The 21,815-nt window shown below is 42.2% G+C and overlaps 1 protein-coding gene across 9 annotated transcripts in view; it reads right to left on the bottom strand.

Annotated features, from left to right (window-relative positions):
- ZNF664 (zinc finger protein 664) overlaps positions 1-21,815 on the bottom strand; it is a 184,556-nt gene that overhangs the window by 159,848 nt on the left and 2,893 nt on the right. For 8 of the 9 annotated variants that reach the window (XR_009550408.1, XR_009550410.1, XR_009550409.1 and 5 more), the window contains exons 3-4: positions 7,597-7,698; positions 7,004-7,097 (exon numbers count right to left, since the gene is read on the bottom strand). The gene's annotated coding sequence lies outside the window, so the exon portion shown is untranslated. Of the gene's footprint in view, positions 1-7,003; positions 7,098-7,596; positions 7,699-18,299; positions 18,481-21,815 lie in introns of all 9 variants that reach the window. The other variant, XM_060193263.1, reaches the window with a different exon arrangement.

Genomic DNA, 21,815 nt, shown 5'->3' with positions numbered 1-21,815 from the left:
CTGGCAAAGAGCCCCAATGATAACCCTGGAGGCAAAAAATAATCATCATCATCATCTATTCAAGACAGACAATGGATTTAATGAATCAGTGTACAAAAGACTCCCTCAGATGGCTTATTGCATACTGCAACTAACTTTTTAAAAAATGAATTTTACTGGGACTGGGCGGTGGCGCACCTGGTTGAGCACACATGTGACAATGCACAAGGACCCAGGTTCGAGCCCCCAGTCCCCACCTGCAGGAGGAAAACTTTGCAAGTGGTGAAGCAATGTTGCAGGTATTTCTCTGTCTCTCCCTATCACTCCCCTTCCCTCTAGATTTCTGGCTGTCTCTATCCAATAAGTAAAATAAAGATAATAAAAAAAATTTTTTTTTAATGAATTTTACCTTATTTCCCAGAGCACTGCTCTGCTTTCACTTACGGGTGCTGGGGACTGAACTTTGGACATCGAAGCCCCAGGCATCAAACTCTTTTGCATCAGCACCTTGCTGTCACATTCCCAGCAATTCTTTTTCCCTCCAAGGTTATCACTGGGGCTTGGTGCCTGTACTATGAATCCACTGCTCCTGGTGGCCAGTTTTTTCATTTTTATTGGACAGGACAGAGAGAAATTGAGAGGGGAAGGGGAAATAGGGAGAGAGAGAGAGAGAGAGAGAGAGAGAGAAGGACAGACACCTGCAGACCTGCTTCACTGCTTATGAAGCGTCTCCCTTGCAGGTAGGGACTCTAACCCATATCCTTGCTCAGGTCCTTGCGCTTTGTACTATGTGTACTTACTTAACCAGGTGTGCCAACCCCCCTGCCCCCACCACACCCCACCACTAACTTCTTAAGAGTCTATCATTTATCTAATTATGGTGTTATGTCATAGAAGAACTCAAAATTACTCGAAAGGTAGTAATAAAATTCTTTTAAAAATCTTTTTTTATTTATTTTCCTTTTTGTTGCTCTTGTTGTTGTTTTTTTATTGTTGTTGTAGTTGTTGTTATTGATGTCATTGTTGCTGGATAGGACAGAGAGAAATGGAGAGAGGAGGGGAAGACAGAGAGGGGAGAGAAAGACAGACACCTGCAGACCTGCTTCACCGCCTGTGAAGCGACTCCTCTGCAGGTGGGGAGCCAGGGGCTCGAACCGGGATCCTTCTGCCAGTCCTTCCACTTTGCGCCACATGCGCTTAACCCGCTACACTACCGCCCAACTCCCAGTAATAAATTTCTTTTCCTTACACCAGTCCTTGCACTTCATGCCACATGCGCTTAACCCACTGCACTACCGCCCGACTCCCAAAAATTCTTTTCCTAATTCCATTATCTATGAACCCGAATTTCTTCATCTATTTCCACCAAAACAACATACTGCGAGAGAATGATTCCGGAAACAGATGTCTTTTACTTAAGCCTCACACATCCAAAAGCATTTGCAAAACTGCAAATACCATTTACTCTTCCTGCTATTTTTTTTCCCCAGAAAATAGCTGTTTTCATTAAAAAAAAAATCTTTTGTGTTAATGTTTAATGGGCTTATCTTTATTTTCACATAAAGTAGCTAATAAACACTGTTGTAAAATTCTAACTTTCTATTATGGTCTCAATGTCTATAACCCACATAAAGTGGAAGAAAGCTCTTAGGCACCCCTCGTAACTCTTTCCAAAGAGTAGAAGAATCCAGAGATCAAAAAGCACTCAAGATTCCACTTAAATCCACCTTCCTCAAAGCTTCAAAGTGTGAACCAACTGTAAAATGAACATTTACTTGTAGTTAGGACTTTCCAACATCAGCTGTTACTTCCTTCAAATTTCTCCAAAAGAATTCCAAAGTCAAGTTTTGTACATAAAAGATGAATACGACAGGAAACAGCTCTCTAGCTATACAGATGTTTCATAATGGATTCAGAAAGTATCCCACTAGACATGTTCTCACGCCTTCCATTTCTAGGTCCAAGGCAATCTGTACATTGTCCTCCCCTAGACGATAATGGACACCCTTCTTCATGGACAAAGAACACAAGCATGCTCTCAGCTTGGTTAAGAACTCTTCCTCCAGGGGACTGGGCAGCAGGTTAAGAACATATGGTACATGGCGCAAAGTGCAAGGACCAGTGTAAGGATCCCGGTTTGAGCCCTCAGCTCCCCACCTGCAGGGGGGGGGGTCGCTTCAGGTCTGCAGGTGTCTATCTTTCTCTCCCTCTCTGTCTTCCCCTCTTCTTGATTTCTGTTCTATCCAACAACAACAACGGCAACAAGGGTAACAAAATGGGAAAAATGGCCTCCAGAAACAGTGGATTCCTAGTACAGGCACCAAGCCCCAGTAATAACCCTGGAGGCAAAAAAAAAAAAAAAAAAAAAAAACCAACTCTCCTTACAAATTACCAGGAAATTCCTGAAATCAGATAAATCAGATGCTATTTCCAAGGGAAATACCTGTGTGTGTGTGTTTTTAACTCTATAGGCCTTAGCACACAAGAAATAAATAGAAAGTCATGTCGGTCCCTGCTGTCTGCCTGCTACCAAGAAATAGGTCTATTTGTAGCAACCAAGTTATTTGTTCTCATCAAGGCTACTCACTCCCAATGTGCCTCAGGGACCTGGGATAGCTGCACTTAGCAGGATAGCTGCACTATCCTGCTAAGCCCCACTATGCCTTTAGAAAAGTCACAGTCTAGAACACAAAAAACAAAGTAGAGAAAGATGCAGGTGCTCAAGCCCCTTAATCTTGCTCTGCTTTGTGTCTTAAAATAGTTTAATTATAACAACTCACTTGTAAGGGACCAGGGCAACAGCATAATGATCATGCAAAAGGACTATCATGCCTGAGGCTCTGAGGTCCCAGGTTCAATCCCCAGCACCATCATAAACCAGAGCTGAGCAATGCTCTGGTCTCTTCTTCTGTATCCTTCTCATTAAAATACTTAAAAACAGTCACTATGGAATGCCAACCCCCTTCTATTTTGCATCTACTGTCACCATCAATCCTGGAAAAGAAGCTATCACTGGCCTATAAGCTACCCATTCTAGCTGCCCAAGGCAGACTCCTGTCCCAAACCTGAGCTTCATAATTTCCACTTTTCCTAGGACCCCACCATTCCAGAGTCCTGGGCTGTCTTTCCTTGCTGGGGTCAGACACCAGCGAAAGCAGAGTAGTAAAACTCTACTGCAAGGTCTTATTCCTCTCATCTTGGTAGCTGGCTCCCAGAGAGCTTCTGAAGAAGGACCCTTCTGGCTTCTGCAAAGACTTTCCAGTGGCCTCTACTAAGGTCTTGAGCTAGTCCACTCCTCACAGCCCGTCATCTGTTGTAGCTCGTACCACCCTGCAAGACACTACTGCCAGGTCCATTTTCTGAGGTGTGCCTCTCACCCACAGAAGGGAACAGAGGCTTTGCCAGGCTAGCTTCAGTAACGGGAAGTTGGCAGCAGTCAAAGTTGCAAGGAGAGTTTTATTTTGGCAGCCGAAGCATGCACTGGTTTCAATCCTGGGTCCTGGGTCCTGGGTCTAAATCTCTGGTGGCCAAATCCTTCTCCAACAGAATAGAATGCCCAGTCTGGGTACTTCTGCATTCTACCTAGTCACTTCTGAAAACCAGAATAAGCTTGAAGTAACGCTCCTCAAACAGTTCATCCATCTCTGATACAATCTGCCTGCTGTTCATGTAGCACCTCAGTAACGAACCTTAGCCAACAATCAAACACTTCTACAGAGCGTATATAGGCAGCAAACAGTATTTACTAGATTTACTATTTGCCTCCAGAGTTTACAGAAATCATTTCCCCAAAGATAGTGAGGTTAGCTTTCCAGGCTGGTCAAAGGAGGTTCTGACGTTCTGAATTGAAGCAGCAGTCTCCAGTAAGACTTATGCCCAGCAGGGTCTAAGCTTCTACCCTCTGGAATGAAACCAAATTTAGTTTTTTCAATACCAGAGCACTGCTCAGCTCTGGCTTATGGTGGTGTGGAGGACTGAACCTGGGACTTCGAGCCTCAAGCATTAAAGACTTTTTGCATAACCATTATACTATCTCCCCAAAATCAAACTTTCTTAAAACAAACTTTTTAAATTGACAATAGTGGATTTTGTCACTTTTGACACCTTCCTCTCCACTTTCCTCAGTCAGATAGAAAAATTGTGATCAGGGAATCAGGCGGTAGAGCAGCAGGTTAAGCGCACAGACTGGCGTAAGGATCCCGGGTCGAGCCACCAGCTCCCCACCTGCAGGGGAGTCGCTTCACAGGTGGTGAAGCAGGTCTGCAGGTGTCTTTCTCTCTCCCTGTCTTCCCCTCCTCTCTCCATTTCTCTCTGTCTTATCTAACAACGATGACATCAACAACAATAATTACAACAACAATGAAAAACAAGGGCAACAAAAGGGAAAAAAAATTTAAAAAAAGAAAAACTGTGACCAGATGTGACTCCTGAGCTCTTGGGGTGAGCAGTCCTGTCTCTGCCCTTAGTCACTCTTCCTTTTGGAGGTGCAGGTACATAGGTTCCTCACTTCCTCCTCCCTAATCTTTTTCCTGCCCACACTTCCTTATGCCCAACACAGTCACAGTCCTAGGTTTGCCGGTTGCTCCCCTAACAACTACAGTGGCTGATGATTTGGACTCTAGGTTTTATTTGTTTTTTTAATTTTTTTAAGATTTATTTGTTCTCTTTTGTTGCCCTTGTTGTTTTATTGTTGTAATTATTGATGTTGGATAGGACAGAGAGAAATGGAGAGAGGAGGGGAAGACATAGAGGGGGAGAGAAAGATAAGACACCTGCAGATATACTTCACTGCCTGTGAAGTGACTCCCCTGCAGGTAGGGAGCCGGGGGCTCGAACTGGGATCCTTACACCAGCCCGTGCTTTGTGCCATGTGCGCTTAACCTGCTGTGCCACCGCCCAGCTCCCTGGACTCTGGGACTTAAGAAGCTTACAGGAAGTAAAGCTATTCTCATTTTGTCCATGTAAAACTGCTCTTTGTGTAACTTGGCCTACTGGCTCCCAATGGAGTAAATATCAAAAACAAATGAAGCTATGCTTGATTTTTCTTTAAAAATTACTGCAGGGGACTGGGAGGTAATAGCACAAATGTTAACCATGCATGACGACCCAGGTTCAAAGCTCCAGCTACCACATGGGAGCACGTGCCAGAAGAAAATTTCATAAAAAGTGGAGCAGCCCCTCTCCTCTCTACCTCTGTCTCTCACCCTTCATATAGGGAAGGGGAGGCCAGTCACCAGAGGCAGTGCAGTACATGGAGCCCCAGTAAAAACTTTGTTGGCAAAAATAAGTAAATAAATGAATAAATAAACCTGCAAAGACTATGAAATTAGGTCCAGAGAAGAGCAACCAAAAGTACTTCAGGAGTGATGCCAAGTTTTCTTCTGAGTACGAGAAGGATAATTGCACATGTCATTAAAATGAAAAGGGATGACATAGGTATGCCTCTTCAGTTTCCCTTCAGCCAAGTCCTCCCACAAAATGACCTCTGCAATGACACAGCGGGTGGAGGCCCTGGCTCTGCCACTAGCTATGTGACTGATCTTAGATTGAACTGTAAAGAGCTGAATAATATACAATGCTTTGCTATGATAATTAAAGAAGATAATGAATGTGAAAGTACCTATCAGAGTGCCCACAGCATAGCTGAGGCTAAATAAATATGTGTTTCCCTATTTCCCTGATTTTAATTAGTGTATGACACATTCATGCGTTTGCCAAGAATGTCATTTCACACTCAGAGGCTTCCTAAGACCTGATGATCTGTCTCTCTGTAATTAGGGTTCTTCTTCTGTTCAAAGTCAAACTCTGCTTTTATTCCTGTGCATCTGTCTGCTATCCTTCCCCACTTCTACCCACACTTCTTCCTTCTTGGCCGTCCACTCAGGACTGTTTTAAATTCTCTTTCTTTCTTTCTTTCCTTCTTTTTTTCATTTACTTTTGTTGTTGTTAGAACTCACTATGCTAGACGGACTTTAAAAAAGAAAAGGGGAGTTGGGCGGTAGTGCAGCGGGTTAAGCACACATGGCACAAATCGCAAGGACTTGTATAAGGATCCCAGTTCAAGCCCCCGGCTCCCCACCTGCAGGGGCGGTCACTTCACAGGTGGTGAAGCAGGTCTGCAGGTGTCTGTCTTTCTCTCCCCGTCTTCCCCTCTTCTCTCCATTTCTCTCTGTCCTATCTAACAATGATGACAGGAATAACAACAACAATAACTACAAGAACAATAAAAAAACAAGGGAAACAAAAAAGAAAATAAATAAATATTTTTTTAAAAAAGGAAAGAAAGGAAGAAAGAAGAGGAAGAGGGAGTGGGGTGGTAGCGCAGTGGGTTCAGCGCAAGTGGTGTGAAGCGCAGGGACCGGCGGCGTTAAGGATCCCAGTCTGAGCCCCCAGCTCCCCACCTGCAGAGGAGTCACTTCACAGGAGGTGAAACAGGTCTGCAGGTGTCTATTTTTCTCTCTCTCTCCCTGTCTTCCCCTGATCTCTCCATTTTTCTCTGCCCTATCCAACAACGTCGACATCAATAACAACAACAACCAAAAAAACCAAGGGCAACAAAAAGGAAATAAATAAATATTTTAAAAATGAAGAAGAAGAGGACGAGACAGCAGAGCAGAGCACTGATGTGTTCCCCATGTGGGACAGCAGGGGCTCAAACCTTTGCACGTGGCAAAGCAGGTGACTTCACCGGTCCTCACCTGACATTCATGACCACTTTTTCTCACAATCTGGACTCCCCTATCCAGCGCCACTCCTCCCCCCCACTTTTATCCTGCACAGTGAAACATCTGAATAATGGAATGGGAAGGAGTATGCTTTGCCTCCGTGCTACATAAACATATAAGGCACACATTTATCTAGCTGGTGAACGTGTAACATATACATGTGTTAAGAATCACAATGATCTGTGAGTAGCACACTGGGTTTGCAGTCAAAAGCCCGAAGTTCAAATTCCAGATTCAACAGTAAAATGCTGTGTGACCACCAGTGGACTCGTCCATGAAATGGAGACAGGAAGACTTACTGCTAATCACGCAGGTGCTCCATTCTCACCCTCACATCAAAGGGAAGGAGGGCCAGCGCTTCAGTACTCATTCCATTCTCAGGTGGGAGGAGCACTGATGGGGAGACCAAAAAATAGGAAGTCTTTTCAGGACACAGGAGAGTCAATGCACTGTGAATCCAACAGGATGAAAGAAGAGCAATCTTGCCTGTACAGTCTGTCTTTTTGAATCCCTTCCTTCTGGCTGATTCTATTAGACCTGCCTTCCTTGGGCAGAAGACCCCTCCTGATGAGAGGGCCAGCAGGAATGGGGCTGGGGGTGGAGGCATAAAAGCAAGCTCACAGGTAGGTGAAGGTCCGATGAGCTCTCTGTGCAGAGAGAATGACTGGTCTATTCACTGCACTTCTTCCTCCCACCACAGGGAAAGTAAGAGCTACAGGGACAAAATCCAAGCTTGGGACAGGAGGAAAAGAGCCAAGACTAGAAAGCTCAAGTCCCCCTTATGAAGAGACAACAGAAATGATTGCGGGAAACTCCAGCAATACCTTCCATTTACAAACACTTGTAAAGGATTCTCTGTCTAGGAAAACGGGTGATAGTAGGAGAAACTTACCGCAATGTCCGGAGTCAAAAGCGCCCAGACATTCCAGAAGAGGAAGACGATGCAGGGCCCACAGTGGCTGAAGGGTTGTCAAAGCCTGAGGATGCTGCTGAGCTGGAGAGGAAAAGCACAAGGCCTATACTGTGGAGAATTCAGGATCACGGTGTTTTTACAAAAACTGCCTGGCTACTGTAAATGTGGGGCCCCAGTTCAGGGGAGACCCACTTACTTTTGGGGTCAGACAGATTATGGGATTCTAGAAATGTAAGGTCTGAGAGGGAACGAGAAAAATCAGAGAAACCTAGGAAAATCGAGACAGCGTACACAACTTTGCTCCAAAGTTTAGGAATCCTCATATCATATTTAGCTTTCTGATAGGAACTGCATCCAAAATGAGTTTTTGATTCAAAGGCATTGGGTACTAGGTAACTGATTCAGACTGGCTGAAATCTTAGAGCATCTTCAATCAGCAGGCTTTTTCATTCATTTTTCAGCAGAAAGGACAGCCCAGTGGTCTGGGAGGTGGCGCAGTGGATAAAGCATCCGACTCTCAAGCATGAGGTCATGAGTTCAATCCCCGGCAGCACATGTACCAGAGTTATGTCTGGCTCTTTCTCTCTCCTCCTATGTTTCTCATTAATAAATAAATAAAATCTTAAAAAAATTAAAAAATAAAGAATCATTTATTTAAAGAAAAAAAAAAAAAGGACAGCCGAAGGAGTACAATCTGGAGTCAGGTTAAATGCACTCACACTTGGGCTAACTGCACCCCCACATTGACTTCCACCTCCACCTAAGCGAGTAAGACTGAAGTCGGTGCAGCTAATAAAGGCATGTGACCTTGGAAGGTAACCTTGAAAGGCAGTCTAAAGACTAAATAAGTTAATGCATGAGAAGTACTTAAGGTAGTGCCTGTAAAATCTTAAAGGCTAACAAAGATTAGCTAAAACTATTGTAATTTGACTTATCCCACTCCCTGCCTTTCCCCTGCTATGTGCTATAATTTCTAAAGTCATCTGGATAAAAATTCCGAGATCTACTTTTAAGTTTGATGCCCACCGCTTCTCCTTGGGAAGTTAGATTGCACACGCAGGGTCTGAGGAATCAAACTGCTGCCGTCTTTAGGCTTGTATGAAACATTTAGTTGTTCCACGTGTGACTCTGGGACTGCTCTTAAATTAATACTTGTCTATGTAACTTCGCAGAACATTGGGTGAAGAAATATTTGAACAAAACGAGATTAGAATTATCCGACATCTATCTAAAGTAGCATATCATTTTAAGCAGAAATTACTAACATGAGAAAAAGCACCTCAGGATTACCCTGAGTTAGAGTAGTTTGCTTTCAAAGTAAGTAGAGATTTTAGTTTCTTTTTTTTTTTAATATTTATTCCCTTTTGTTGGCCTTGTTTATTATTGTAGCTATTATTGTTGTTGTTGTTGATGTCGTCGTTGTTGGATAGGACAGAGAGAAATGGAGAGAACAAGGGAAGACAAAGGGGGGGAGAGAAAGATAGACACCTGCAGACCTGCTTCACCGCCTGTGAAGCGACTCCCCTGCAGGTGGAGAGCTGGGATCCTTACTCTAGTCCTTGCACTTTGCTCCATGTGCGTTTAACCTGCTGCGCTACGGCCCGACTCCCCAATCCCACTTCCTTAAATACTCAGGATGGGGGGCTGGGCGGTAGCACAGTGGGTTAAGTGCAAGTGGCGCAGAGCGCAAGGACTGGCATAAGGATCCCGGTTTGAGCCACTGGCTCCCCACCTGCAGTGGGGTCACCTCACAAGCGGTGAAGCAGGTCTGCCGGTATCTTTCTCCCCCCACCTCTCAATTTCTCTCTGTCCTATCCAACAACAACATCAATGGCAACATTGACAATAATGACAACAAGGGCAACAAAATGGGAAAAATTGGCCTCCAGGAGCTGTGGATTCATAGTGCAGGCACCAAGCCCAGCAATAATCCTAGAGGCAAATGAATAAATAAATGAATAAGTAAATACTCAGCAGGAGGGCTACAACTCACCTGGCAGAGTGCCTTACTGCCATGTACAGACCCAAGATCAGAGTCCTGGAACCAATGGGAGGTGCTATGGTGACAGTAAAAGCTTAGGTGGTGTGTGTCTCAGTATGCACATGTGTTCACGTCTGTCTATCTCTCTATTATGTATCTAGCTATGTAATAAACAGACAGAAAGAATGGAGGAAAAAAGTGGCCAGAAATTGTGAAATCGAGCATTTGTGAGATCCAGTTCCACCAAAAACCACTCTAGTGTGTGTGTGTGTGGGGGGGGGGGGATTCTGTTCCTTAACTGAAACAGTTAACTTCATCTCTTCTGAGGATGGAGTTTTCCCAGAGGCAGAGTGGTGGCTTCAACAAACAGGTTTCTAGAAATGCAATCCCAGTCAGACAAGCCCAGGCATCCTGAGGAATGATAGCAAGGGCATCTCATTCCTCGGGCACCTCAGAAGTTCTGAGGATTTATAAGCATCTCAAGGACCTAAATGTCTGGGATGCTGGGGAAAAAAAAAAAGCAGTGGGTACAAAATGCAAAAAGAACATCCAGGAAGGTGGTTCAACAGTAGGGTGCAGGGCACACATACAAGAGGTCACAGGTCCAATTGCTGGCACTGTGAATGCCAGGATGGTGGGCTAGGTGCATTCTCTGGATTCTAAAATCTCAAATATATTTATTTTAAATCTCAAAATCCAGGTGAGAAAGACCACTGCATAGGGCATGTGCCTTGTCATGCTCCCAGTCTAGCTTTGAGCCCCAACACCACACAGAAGTGGCCTGGCACCAAAGGACGTGCCAGTGTGGTGGTGTCTCTTGTCTCTCCCCGTTTCCCTCTGAAGAATGCTGAAACTGGGCATACATGAGGCCCCAGCCCCACCAAAAACAAAAACACAAAACTGTAAAATCAAGTTAATAATTATTTAACATCTACAACTAGTAAGGTAAAAAGCAGCTTACCTCAGTTTTGTATAAGTTAATTTCATGTGGGATGTGGGTGTGTTTTTTCACGCTTGACATGACATGGCCAAGGCATCAGAGGTAAGAATGCTCAAGTTCTCTGAGGCCTCTGAGCCAGTCTCACAGAAGGGGACATGTCTGCACTAGAACTGGAAGTCTTGCAATACACCCTGTTTAAATGTACACTTTACCTACCCCTCAAAACTGACATTCTCAAGTAAGAACTCAACTCCCACCTCCTGAAAGTAACATCCTACCTTTTAGTGCTTCTGCCTTTCCTAGTGGAATATTGAACAACAATGAAGCTAAATAACTTCAACTAGTGATCCTGTTAATTTTACAAAATGAAAGTTATTCACAATTGCAAACGGCCCTGGACATTTAGAAGATTTAACTTTTGACACTTCTCAGAATTTTCAATAATTCAAAAAAACCTCTCTCCTTGTGCAAGAGCCCCCTCAAATGTCAAAACGAAGCACACATGGAAAAGCAGGCAGAATTCTCTCTCCCGTCATTCTAGAGTGTGATTCTAACCTATTGTGCACAGATAAACTCTCCATCTGTTCTCAGGAGCTGCCTCCTGACCTTCACTCTCTTTCAACCTTTACTGCTGAGCCCCTGCAGACACCTCTGCCTTCTACATCTACCTCCGTTCCCCACTGTACCGATTCTGCTTCCCAAGTCAGGATCTTCTCCTGGGCACATCCCAAGACCTTTCCTCAGGGCTCACTCTTAGACTCCTAACAGATGAAGTTGCTTTGACCCCAACTCCCTGTACTTCCTCTGCCCCCGACCCCCGCTCGCCTGGCTACGCGCACTGATTATTTTTTATTCCTACTCCCTAAACACAAGTGTCTCTCCATCTCTTAGTTCAACCACCTGCTTGGCTTGACTGAGGTGAAGACTTCACGTCCTCTTATACCAGCCCTATGGTCTCACCTGCATTTCCAACTGCATAAGGAACCTCTTCCCGCAGGAACTGAAAAATCAAAGTGATTTTTAAAAAATATTTTTAAAAATGTCTATTTATTCCCTTTTGTTGCCCTTGTTGTTTTATTGTTGTAGGTATTATTATTGTTGCTATGTCATCACTGTTGGACAGGACAGAGAGAAATGAAGAGAGGGGAAGACAGAGGGGGGGAAAGAAAGACACCTGCAGACCTGCCTCACAAAATGGTAATTACCGTGATACTCTTTTATAGACGTTGAGGAAGAAAGGTTTTTTTTTTTTTTTTTATAAATGAAGTTTAACTTTAGAAGTGTGTCAGAAACATTTAAAGTCTGATTTTTAAAAAAACTATGTGTTGCTTTATACCCGGAAGCGGTTTTATCCCTTTATTCTAACTCTGGAATGTGCAGTGTCCCTTCTGTTACCTGATAGATGAAATGCAGTAAAACGACTCTAGAGCTCATTTATCTTTCATACCCTGAAAGTTCATAAAATAATCATAGCTGATCTCTGTATCTTACTTTTGCCAGTGCCTGCTGTGGCCTGGTGACAGCTTCTGAGGAAGCCCTCTGGTGGAGCAGACCCTTCCTGCAGAGACAATACATTCTACCTCTTAGCTAAATGAAAAAGCAATTCATAAAAATAATGTGAACCTTTCCCATTCTTTAGTCTAAACTCAGTATATTCCTCTGACCTTCAAAATTATGTTTAGATGTGCAAATTTGTAGGATTAAGCTTGATAGAATTTAATAATATTTAATCAGTCAAAGTCCTGGACATCACTACCAAATAGGAGTCAGGTCTCTCAGTTAAACAGTTTAGTGAATCTCTATGATATTGATAAGGACTTTTCTTTGCTCAGTCCCCAGACAGACTCTTAGAATCAGAGCTAGAAAAAAAAAAAAATTAAGCTGCTTGTCACTATGTAGGTAGTATTGCCTGTGAAATTCAAGTTCTAATCCCTTCACGTAAACATCTGTGAAGGTTTCTGAGCAAGTGTTTTGAGTGCCCTCTGGAGATTTTTAGAGATTTTCTTTAACAGTTAACTTGAGAACCATGGTTGAAGTTACAGCCCTTAGACATTTGGCTCAAACAGCCCTTTTACACATTTGGAACAAATGAGCCCTCAGAGACATCTAGTACTTTTGGAGGAGAAAGAGGAGGAATTCTCCAAGTGGACATGGGGTTTCCTTGGCAAAAGTAGAACATGGAATCATTGGGGTCACTGGATAGAGCTGAGGGGTGTGCTCAGTAGGGCCCAGTAGGTAAAGCAGGAAACAAGCTCTTTAATTCAGCCGAGAGAGCTTCAGTAATGTGGTCTTCAGTTGGTCGAGGAGTGAATGAGAAGTGAAGTGGAAATCAGGAAAGTGTCCTTAATAAGCCCTGAGTGGCAAAAATGGAGGAGAGAGAAATGTTTGGCAACTGGAAAACACACAGGATTAAACGTCGGTTTTCCTTAAAATAGGAGACTTGGCTTTGCATTTAAGTGTTGAAAGAGGAAACTGGAGAGCTGCCACAGCAGATGGGAGTATAGGACTTGCATGTGCAAGGCCCTGGGTTTAGTTCTTGGCACCACATATGATGGAGAGGTGCTTTGTCTATCTGATAATTTTTTTTTTTTAATACTGCAGGGAAAAACTAAGCAAAGAGAACTAAATTGATGTGTAGAAGTAGTGGCGGGGAGAAGAGAATGGCTTTTAAAGTTGGGGTAGTTGTTGAGGGATAAATGCCTGTTATAGGGACTTTGAATGAAAATCACTTTGGGGAGTAGGGTGGTAGCACAGCTGGTTAAGCGCAGGTGGCTTGCAACGACTAGTGCAAGGATCCAAGTTCGAGCCCCCAGCTTCCCACCTGCAGGGAGGTCGCTTCATGGTTCATAGTTAGACCTTTTTTAAACTTGACAGGTGTGAAACAATAACATTCATATTACAATAGTTACCACAAAATTAAGCAAAATATTGCAAAAGCACATGAAAAAAGTTTCCATGTTTTTCCCTTCAGAAGTAATCCACTTTCACATGTACTTCTAGAGCTTCTGCTGTTTTCATTCAGAATATCGTTGTTCTGCTTGGTAGCTTACAAACAATGGAGTTAAAACTTGCTTTGACTTCAAAATACTCTTCAGACACCCATACCAAGTGATGTCAACACCTACAAAACTACCTTTCCTTTCAAAAAGGCACATCGTGCTACACTACAGAGGCACAATTTATTTGTGGTTCTCTACAATGCTTTTTTTCTTTCACTTTTAGTGATGCTGCAATGGACTTAATTCATACTAACCGGTGTCTATGTTTACTATTATCACTCTACTTAAAGAGCATTTACAAGATCAAAGCATCTGTTAATTTTTTTATTTTTTTAAATTTATTGGGGAATTAATGTTTCACATTCAACAATCAATACAATAGTTTGTATATGCATAACATCTCTTAGTTTTCCATACAATACAACCCCCACTAGGTCCTCTGTCATCCTTCTTGGACGTGTATTCTCCCCCCCTCCACAGTCTTTTACTTTGGTGCAATACGCCAACTCCAGTTGAGGTTCTACTTGTGTTTTCTCTTCTGATCTTGTTTTTCAACTTCTGCCTGAGAGTGAGATCATCCCATATTCATCCTTCTGTTTCTGACTTATTTCACTTAACATGATTTTTTCAAGGTCCATCCAAGATCGGCTGAAAATGGTGAAGTCACCATTTTTTATAGCTGAGTAGTATTCCATTGTGTATATAGACCACAACTTGCTCAGCCACTCCTCTGTTGTTGGACACCTGGGTTGCTTCCAGGTTTTGGCTATTACAAATTGTGCTGCTAAGAACATATGTGTACACAGATCTTTTTGGATGGGTGTGTTGGGTTCCTTAGGACATATCCCCAGGAGAGGAAATGCAGGATCATAGGGTAGGTCCATTTCTAACCTTCTGAGAGTTTTTCAGACTGTTCTCCACAGAGGTTGGACCAATTTACATTCCCACCAGCAGTGCAGGAGAGTTCCGTTGACCCCACAACCTCTCCAGCATTTACTGCTCTTACCTTTTCTGATGTATGACATTCTCAGAGTGACGTGGTATCTCACTGTTGTCTTTATTTGCATTTCTCTGACAATCAGAGACTTGGAGCACTTTTACATGTGTTTCTTGGCCTTTTGGATCTCTTCTGTGGTGACTATTCTGTCCATATCCTCCCCCGACTTTTGGTTGTTGTTGAGTTTGGCAAGCTCTTTATATATTTTGGTTATTAGTCTCTTGTCTGATGTATGGCATGTAAAGATTTTCTCTCATTCTGTGAGGGGTCTCTTGGTTTGGGTAGCGGTTTCTTTTACTGTGCAGAATCTTTTTAATTTGATGTAGTCGCATAGGTTTATACTAGCCTTAGTCTTCTTTGTAACTGGATTCGTTTCATTGAAGATGTCTTTAAAGTTTATGCAGAAGAGTTTTGCCAACATTATCCTCTAAGTATCTGATAGTTTGTGGTCTAACTTCCAAGTCCTTGATCCACTTGGAATTTACTTTTGTATTTGATGAAATATAGTGGCTCAGTTTCATTCTTCTGCATGTTTCAACCCTTTTTTCCAACACCGTTTGTTGAAGAGACTCTGGTTTCCCCATTTAAAGTCTGTGCACCTTTGTCAATGATTAGATGTCCATAGGTGTAGGGGCTTACTTCTGGGCTCTCAATTCTATTCCACTGGTGTGTCTATTCATGTTCCAGTACCAAGAAGTTTTGATGACAACGGCCCTACAATACAATTTGAGATCTGGGAGTGTGATGCCTCCAGTTCTGTTCTTTCTTCTCAAGATTGTTTTGGCAATTCTAGGTCTTTTCTGGTTCCAGATAAACATTTACAGCATTTGTTCTCTTCTCCTAAAAAATGTGCTTGGGATCTTGATGGGGATAGCATTAAATTTGTAGATGGCTCTGGATAGTACATTCATTTTGATCATGTTAATTCTTCCAACCTATGAACATGGAGTATCTTTCCACTTTGTGTCTTTTTGAATTTCCTTGAGGAGTGACTCATAATTTTCAGTATACAAGTCTTTCACTTCTCTCGTTAGGTTTATTCCTAGATGTTTTATTGTTTTTGTTGCTAATAGTAAGAGGAATTGATTTCTGGATTTCAACTTCTTCTAACTTAGTGTTTGCATTGAGGAATGCCACTGACTTCTGAATATTAATTTTGTAGCCTGACACCTAACTGTATTGCCTGATGATTTCCAAAAGCTTCCTGCTGGATTCCTTAGGTTTTTCTATGTATACTATCATATCATCTGCAAATAGGGAAGAGTTTGACTTCTTCTCTTCCAATCTGTATCCCTTTAATTCCTTGCTCCTGCCTGATTGCTATGGTAAAAACTACCAATTCTATGATGAATAATAATGGTGATTGTGGGCAGCCATGTCTAGTATCTAATCTGAGGGAAAATGCTTGCAGTTTTTCACCATTGGGTATGATGTTGGCTATAGGTGTGCTATACAGACTCCACTGTCTTCAGGAATTTTTAATCTATTCCCATTTTTTGTAGTGTTTTGATCATAAAGGGATGTTGTATTTTGTCAAAGGCTTTCTTTGCATCTACTAATATGACCCTGTGGTTTTTGGTCTTCTTTTTATTGATGTGGTGGATCACGTTGATTGATTTACGTTTATTAAACCAAATTTCCATCCCTGGGATAAACCCCACTTGGTCATGAACAATCTTTTGAATATACTGTTGTAACCGGTTGGCTAGAGTTTTGTTCAATGTTTTAGCATCTATGTTCATCAGAGATATTGGTCTGTAGTTTTCTTTTTTGGTGGTGTCCCTGTCTGCTTTTGGTATCAAAGTGATGTTGGCTTCATAGACGCTGGAAGGAAGTATTCCAGTGTCTTCAATCTTCTGCAAGATTTTTTAAAGCAGCGGTATCAGTTCTTCCTTGAAGATTTTGTAGAATTCATTTGTAAAACTAGCTGGTCCAGGACTTTTACTTTTGGGAAAGTTTTTGATAACTGTTTCAATTTCATTAGCTGTGATGGGCCTTTACATGTTATCTGGTTCCTCTTTACTTAATTTTGAAGTTCATAGGCATCTAGGAAATCGTCTATTTCTTCCAGGTTCTCTAGCTTGGTGGCATGTAGTTGTTCATAGAAGCCTCGCATGGTATGTTGAATTTCTGCGGTGTCTGTTGTGATATCTCCTCTTTTATTTATGATCCGATTTATTTGGGTCTTCTCCCTTGTTTTTTGAGTCTGGCTAAAGTTTTGTCGATTTTGTTCACTCTTCCAAAGAACCAACATTTACTTTCATTGATCTTTTGTATGGCTTTCTTATTTTCAATGTTATTGATTTCTACCCTAACTTTAGTAATTTCTGTCCTTCTGGTTGCTTTAGGGTTCCTTTGTTCTTCTTCTTCTAGGTCTTTAAGATGTGCAATCAGGCTGTTTATTTGTGCTTTTTCTTGTTTCTAATGTGTGCTTGTATGGCTATGAGCTTCCCTCTCAGTATTGCCTTAGCTGTGTCCCAAATATTTTGATAGCTTGTCTGCATTTTCATTGAACTCTCGAAAACATTTTGATTTCTTCCTTTATTTCCTCTTTGACCCAGTAGTTGTTAAGTAGTATACTGTTGAGTTTCCACATTTTGGGACTCCTACTAATCTTTTGTTGATTGTTAAGGGTTAGTTTAATTCCACTGTGGTCTGAGAAGATGCTTGGGATGATTTCAATGCTCTTGAATTTGCTGATGCTGTCTTTGTGGCCTAACATATGGTCTGTCCTTGAGAATGACCCATGTAAACTTGAGTAAAATGTCCAAAAGTTCTAGTTTACCTATCTCCTCATTTAGCTCCCTCATTTCTTTATTGATTTTCTGCCTGAATGATCTGTCAAGTTGAGAGTGGGGTGTTGAAGTCCCCTATTCTGACTGTGTTGCTGTTAATATATTGCTGTAGCTCTTTCAGTAGATGTTTGATGTAGTTAGGTATCTGGCTTCTCATTGGGTGCACAGATGCTAATAATTGTTAAGTCCTCTTGACTGACTGATTAAGTAGTGTCCATCTCTATCTTTTTAAATTTCACTGATTTTAAAGTCTATCGTGTCAGATATGAGAATAGCTGTTCCTGTCCTTTTTGTGGGCCACTGACTTGTATGAGTTTTCCATCCTTTGAGTCTGTGTTTGTCTTGTTGAGTTAGGTGGGTTTCCAATAGAAAGCATATTGCTGGGTTGTGTTTTCTGATCCATCTTCCTACTCTGTGCCTTTTAATGGGTGAATTCAGGCCATTGAAATTTACTGATTTCAAAGATTGAAGATATTTTTTATTATTATTTTTAATATTTATTTATTTTCCCTTTTGCTGCCCTTGTTGTGGTTATTGATGTTGTTATTGTTGGATAGGACAGATGGAAATGGAGAGAGATGGGGAAGACAGAGAATGGGAAAGATAGACACCTGCAGACCTGCTTCACCACCTGTGAAGTGACTCCCCTGCAGGTGGGGAGCCAGGGGCTAGAACCGGGATCCTTACGCTGGTCCTTGTGTTTTGCAACACGTGCGCTTAACCAGCTGTGCCACCGCCCGATTCCAGAACGAAGATATTTTAACGCCATTCTTGTAGAGTTTTAAGAGTATTCTGATAGATGGCCTATTTATGGTGGTCTGACTTGTTTATATGAGACCTTTCAGAACTTCTTTCAGGGCAGGCTTGGTGATAGTTGATTCCTTCAACCGTTGCTTGTCTGAGGAGGTTTTTATGCCTCCATCTAGTCTGAATGACAGTCTAGAAAGATACAGCCACATGTGGCACTCACCGGTGATTTGGTGGGTTCCTGAAGTTGTTCTAGTCCTGTCTTGTGGTCCCAGGTGGTCTCCTTTGGTATTCCTAGTTGACCCGGGAAAGGAGAAAGACACAGCTGCTGCTGCTCTGTAGCCCCGCCTCCGGAGGTCTTTTTTTTTTGTTTCTTATTTTGATAGGTTGTGCCAAGTTGCTATCTAAAGAAAAGGCCAAGTCAATTTTATGTTCCCAACAATTAGGTGCCCTTTTCTCTACATCCTTGGATAGCTTTTTCATTTTTCCCTGATAGGTCTCTGGAAACACAAGTTGTTTTAATCTCCATTTCTCTACTCATTCTTCATTCCTGTGACACTCCCATTTCTCCTGTGAACTATCTAGAACTGTCATTTTTTAACTGGGTCAATTCTGTAAGTCCTCTATCAATTTATACGTTACAAAAAACTCGTTTTCCTATCAGTTTATAATATTACTCTTGTCTGATAGAAATATCAACTGTAAAAAGTTCTTGCTCCTTTATTCCTCTGGGTGAATTTTAAAAGCCGTTTACAGGGATGGCAGGATAGCTCACCTGGGAAGGTACCGTACCTACTTTGCCATCCCAGCCCTCACACCACACTGGGGGAACCTTCAGTTATGGTGTCTTCTCCCCCACCCCCACTCCAACTGAAAAAGTCAGTAGAGAAATGAAGTCTCTGGGACAACCAAAAAAGAAATCTTTTATCAGTATCTAAAAATAATCCCACAGGGACTGCAGTAAGAATGACTAAAATTCTAGCTTAACTGTGGTCTGGATTTTATTTCTATGGCCTTGTTTTTCCTGTCAAACATATCTGTTGTTTTGTTTGTTTGTTTTAACAGTTTTTAAACCACAAGCAGAATGCAGAGGTGTAGTGGTGGGTTGAGAGTAAGGAGTGATAGGATTTGAGTGCCATATGCACGCCAGGACCATATTTCCTACCCTTATACTCATCTGAGGGGTTATGACTTTCCTTACTTAAAAGTTTCCACTTCAGCCACGTGACTGCTGGGCCTCAATCTACAGGACTGCTTTTTGCAGATGTGTAATATTTACATCTCAATTTTCTTTATGAGGGCATGTGTGATGATTATTTCTCAGGTGCTCAGTAGGTTTCAGTGATCTATGCAGACACCTTCAAAGTCAGTATGCCACTGTTTTATTTTGTTAATTAATTTACTCTCTTTTTTTTTGCCTCCAGGGTTATCACTGGGACTTGGTGCCTACACTACAAATACACTGCCCCTTGGAGGCCATTTCCCCCCATTTTGTTGCCCTCGTGTTATTGCTGGTTTTTTGTTGGACAGGACAGAGAGAAATTGAGAGGGGGGAAGACAGAGAGAGAGGGGGAAAGATATATATCTGTAGACCTGCTTCACTGCTTGTGAAGCAACACTCCTGCAGTGGGAAGTCAGGGGCTTGAACTTATGCTGGTACTTGCACTTCATGCTTTGTACGCTTAACCCACTGCGCTACCACCCTGCCCACATTAACTTACTCTTTATTATTATTATTTTCAATATTTATTTTTTCTTTTATTGCCCTTGTTGTTTTATTGTAGTTATTATTGTTGTCGTCATTGTTGGATAGGACAGAGAGAAATGGAGAGGAGGGGAAGACAGAGAGGGGGAGAGAAAGATAAGACACCTGCAGACCTGCTTCCACCGCCTGTGAAGCTACTCCCCTGCAGGTGGGGAGCCAGGAGCTCAAACTGGGATCCTTATGCTGGTCCTTGCACTCACGCCATGTACGCTTAACCCACTGCACTACCGCCCAACTCCCTAACTTTAAGCAGAGCATTCATTGCTCAGCTGACTTGTGGCTAGTGTGGGAGACAACTTGAGACCTAGGACCCTCAGGCATGCCAATCTTTTTGCTTATATAACCACTATGCTAGCTCCGCCACCCAGTATGACACTGCGGTAGCTAATATGGCTATGTTTCACCTAAAACCTGAAAGGGTTTGTCCCATTTCATCTTTCACAATTATTCCTCTCAGTTCACCCCAAAATGGTTATCCTTATAGTATTTATTTGCAAAGATTTTATTGAATCATCTCAGAAATGGCTTCACATGAGACAGAGAGAGAAAGAAGCCAGAGCACACGCTGGTAGAAACAGTGATGGGGATCAAACCAGGAGCCTCAGGCAAGCAAGCCCAACGCTCTACCAGATGAGCTGCTTCTCCAGCCACTTCAAAATATTTCAAGATCACATTCGGGGATATGACCTAGCCTACTTTTCTGCACAGGGCATTCTAGCCTAGTTTTCATATATTTTATGGTCTCTTCTATGTGAGAGCACTTGTCTCAGGTTCGTGTTTATATGGTTTTTGTTTTTGTTGCATTGCTAGCAGAGTGTTTTTCATTTGAAGTGTTTTTTTTCGTTTAGTTTCTGCTAGGCTATTTCGGTATTCATAAAGCTATGAGTTTTACAGACACATAATGTTCTGTCTGATACTTTTTGCTGCTCTCATTTTCTAGTCAATTGCATCTACAAATATTTCTTTTTTTCTTCATTTATGGCTTCACATACTACTTTGACAGAACTCATATAAGATCATGTTAAATAATATTCCTACTTTTCACTTGACTCTCCCTGATACTTTTTTGTAGAATATAGTTTGGGCAATATAGTTGTGTATACACTTTGCATTAAAAAGTGCCTTTTTATCCCTACTGTCTTAAAAAATAAGAAATGAGGATTTTTTTTTTTTTAACAAATACCAATCTTTGGCCTTATTTTAGTTGGTAGCTTGAATTCACTGTGAACGCAGCGGGAGAAACCACGTCCTTTAGACAGACCTCCGGAACAGCCTAGCTAGTCCCTTCACTTCCACTCAACCTCCAGCACACCCCCACATTCTGCATGTAGCAGCTGGAGAGACTGCTTAAAAATGCAAATCTGATTATGTCATTCTCCTGCTTAAAACCTAGCCCTCATTTCCCATTTTAGTCAGGATACAATAAAACAACCTTAACCTGCCCTACAAGACCCTACATGATCTGGCCCCTCACCTGGCCACATTTGCCCCTCACCCACCACCGTCTAGTCTTTCAGTTTCTGGAATGGGCAACGCCTCTCCCCCCTTGAGGGCCTGCCCACATGCCTTTCCCCTGCCTGGAAAATCTCCTCGTACTTCACTCTACATTGAAGTCTATTCAACCTTCAGAACTCAGCTCAAATTTTTTTTCTGTACAAGTGTCTTTCCTGGGCCCTCTGTCCACAAATCTTAAAAACAGAAAACACACAAAAAATAAACCTCCCTCTGATAGCCAGGACTCCTTAATCTTCATAGCAGATTTCAGTTTGTGATTGTGCAAGCAGTTGTGTAGCCATGTTCGATTTCTGATCCCCTCTAGACCTAGATTGTAAACTTCAAGATACAAGGACAAGGTGACTTTGCCACACTGCAAGCATTCATACTTATTTGAAAGAAGAAAAAGAAGAGACTAAATGCCCCTAATTCACATCTTAAAGTAATACCCATTTCATTGCTCATCACTCACACTGTGAA

Source organism: Erinaceus europaeus, chromosome 6, assembly GCF_950295315.1.
Source record: "Erinaceus europaeus chromosome 6, mEriEur2.1, whole genome shotgun sequence".
NCBI lineage: Eukaryota > Metazoa > Chordata > Mammalia > Eulipotyphla > Erinaceidae > Erinaceus > Erinaceus europaeus.
Note: the sequence above shows the minus strand (reverse complement) of the source record. Positions and strands in the feature narration are given on the sequence as shown.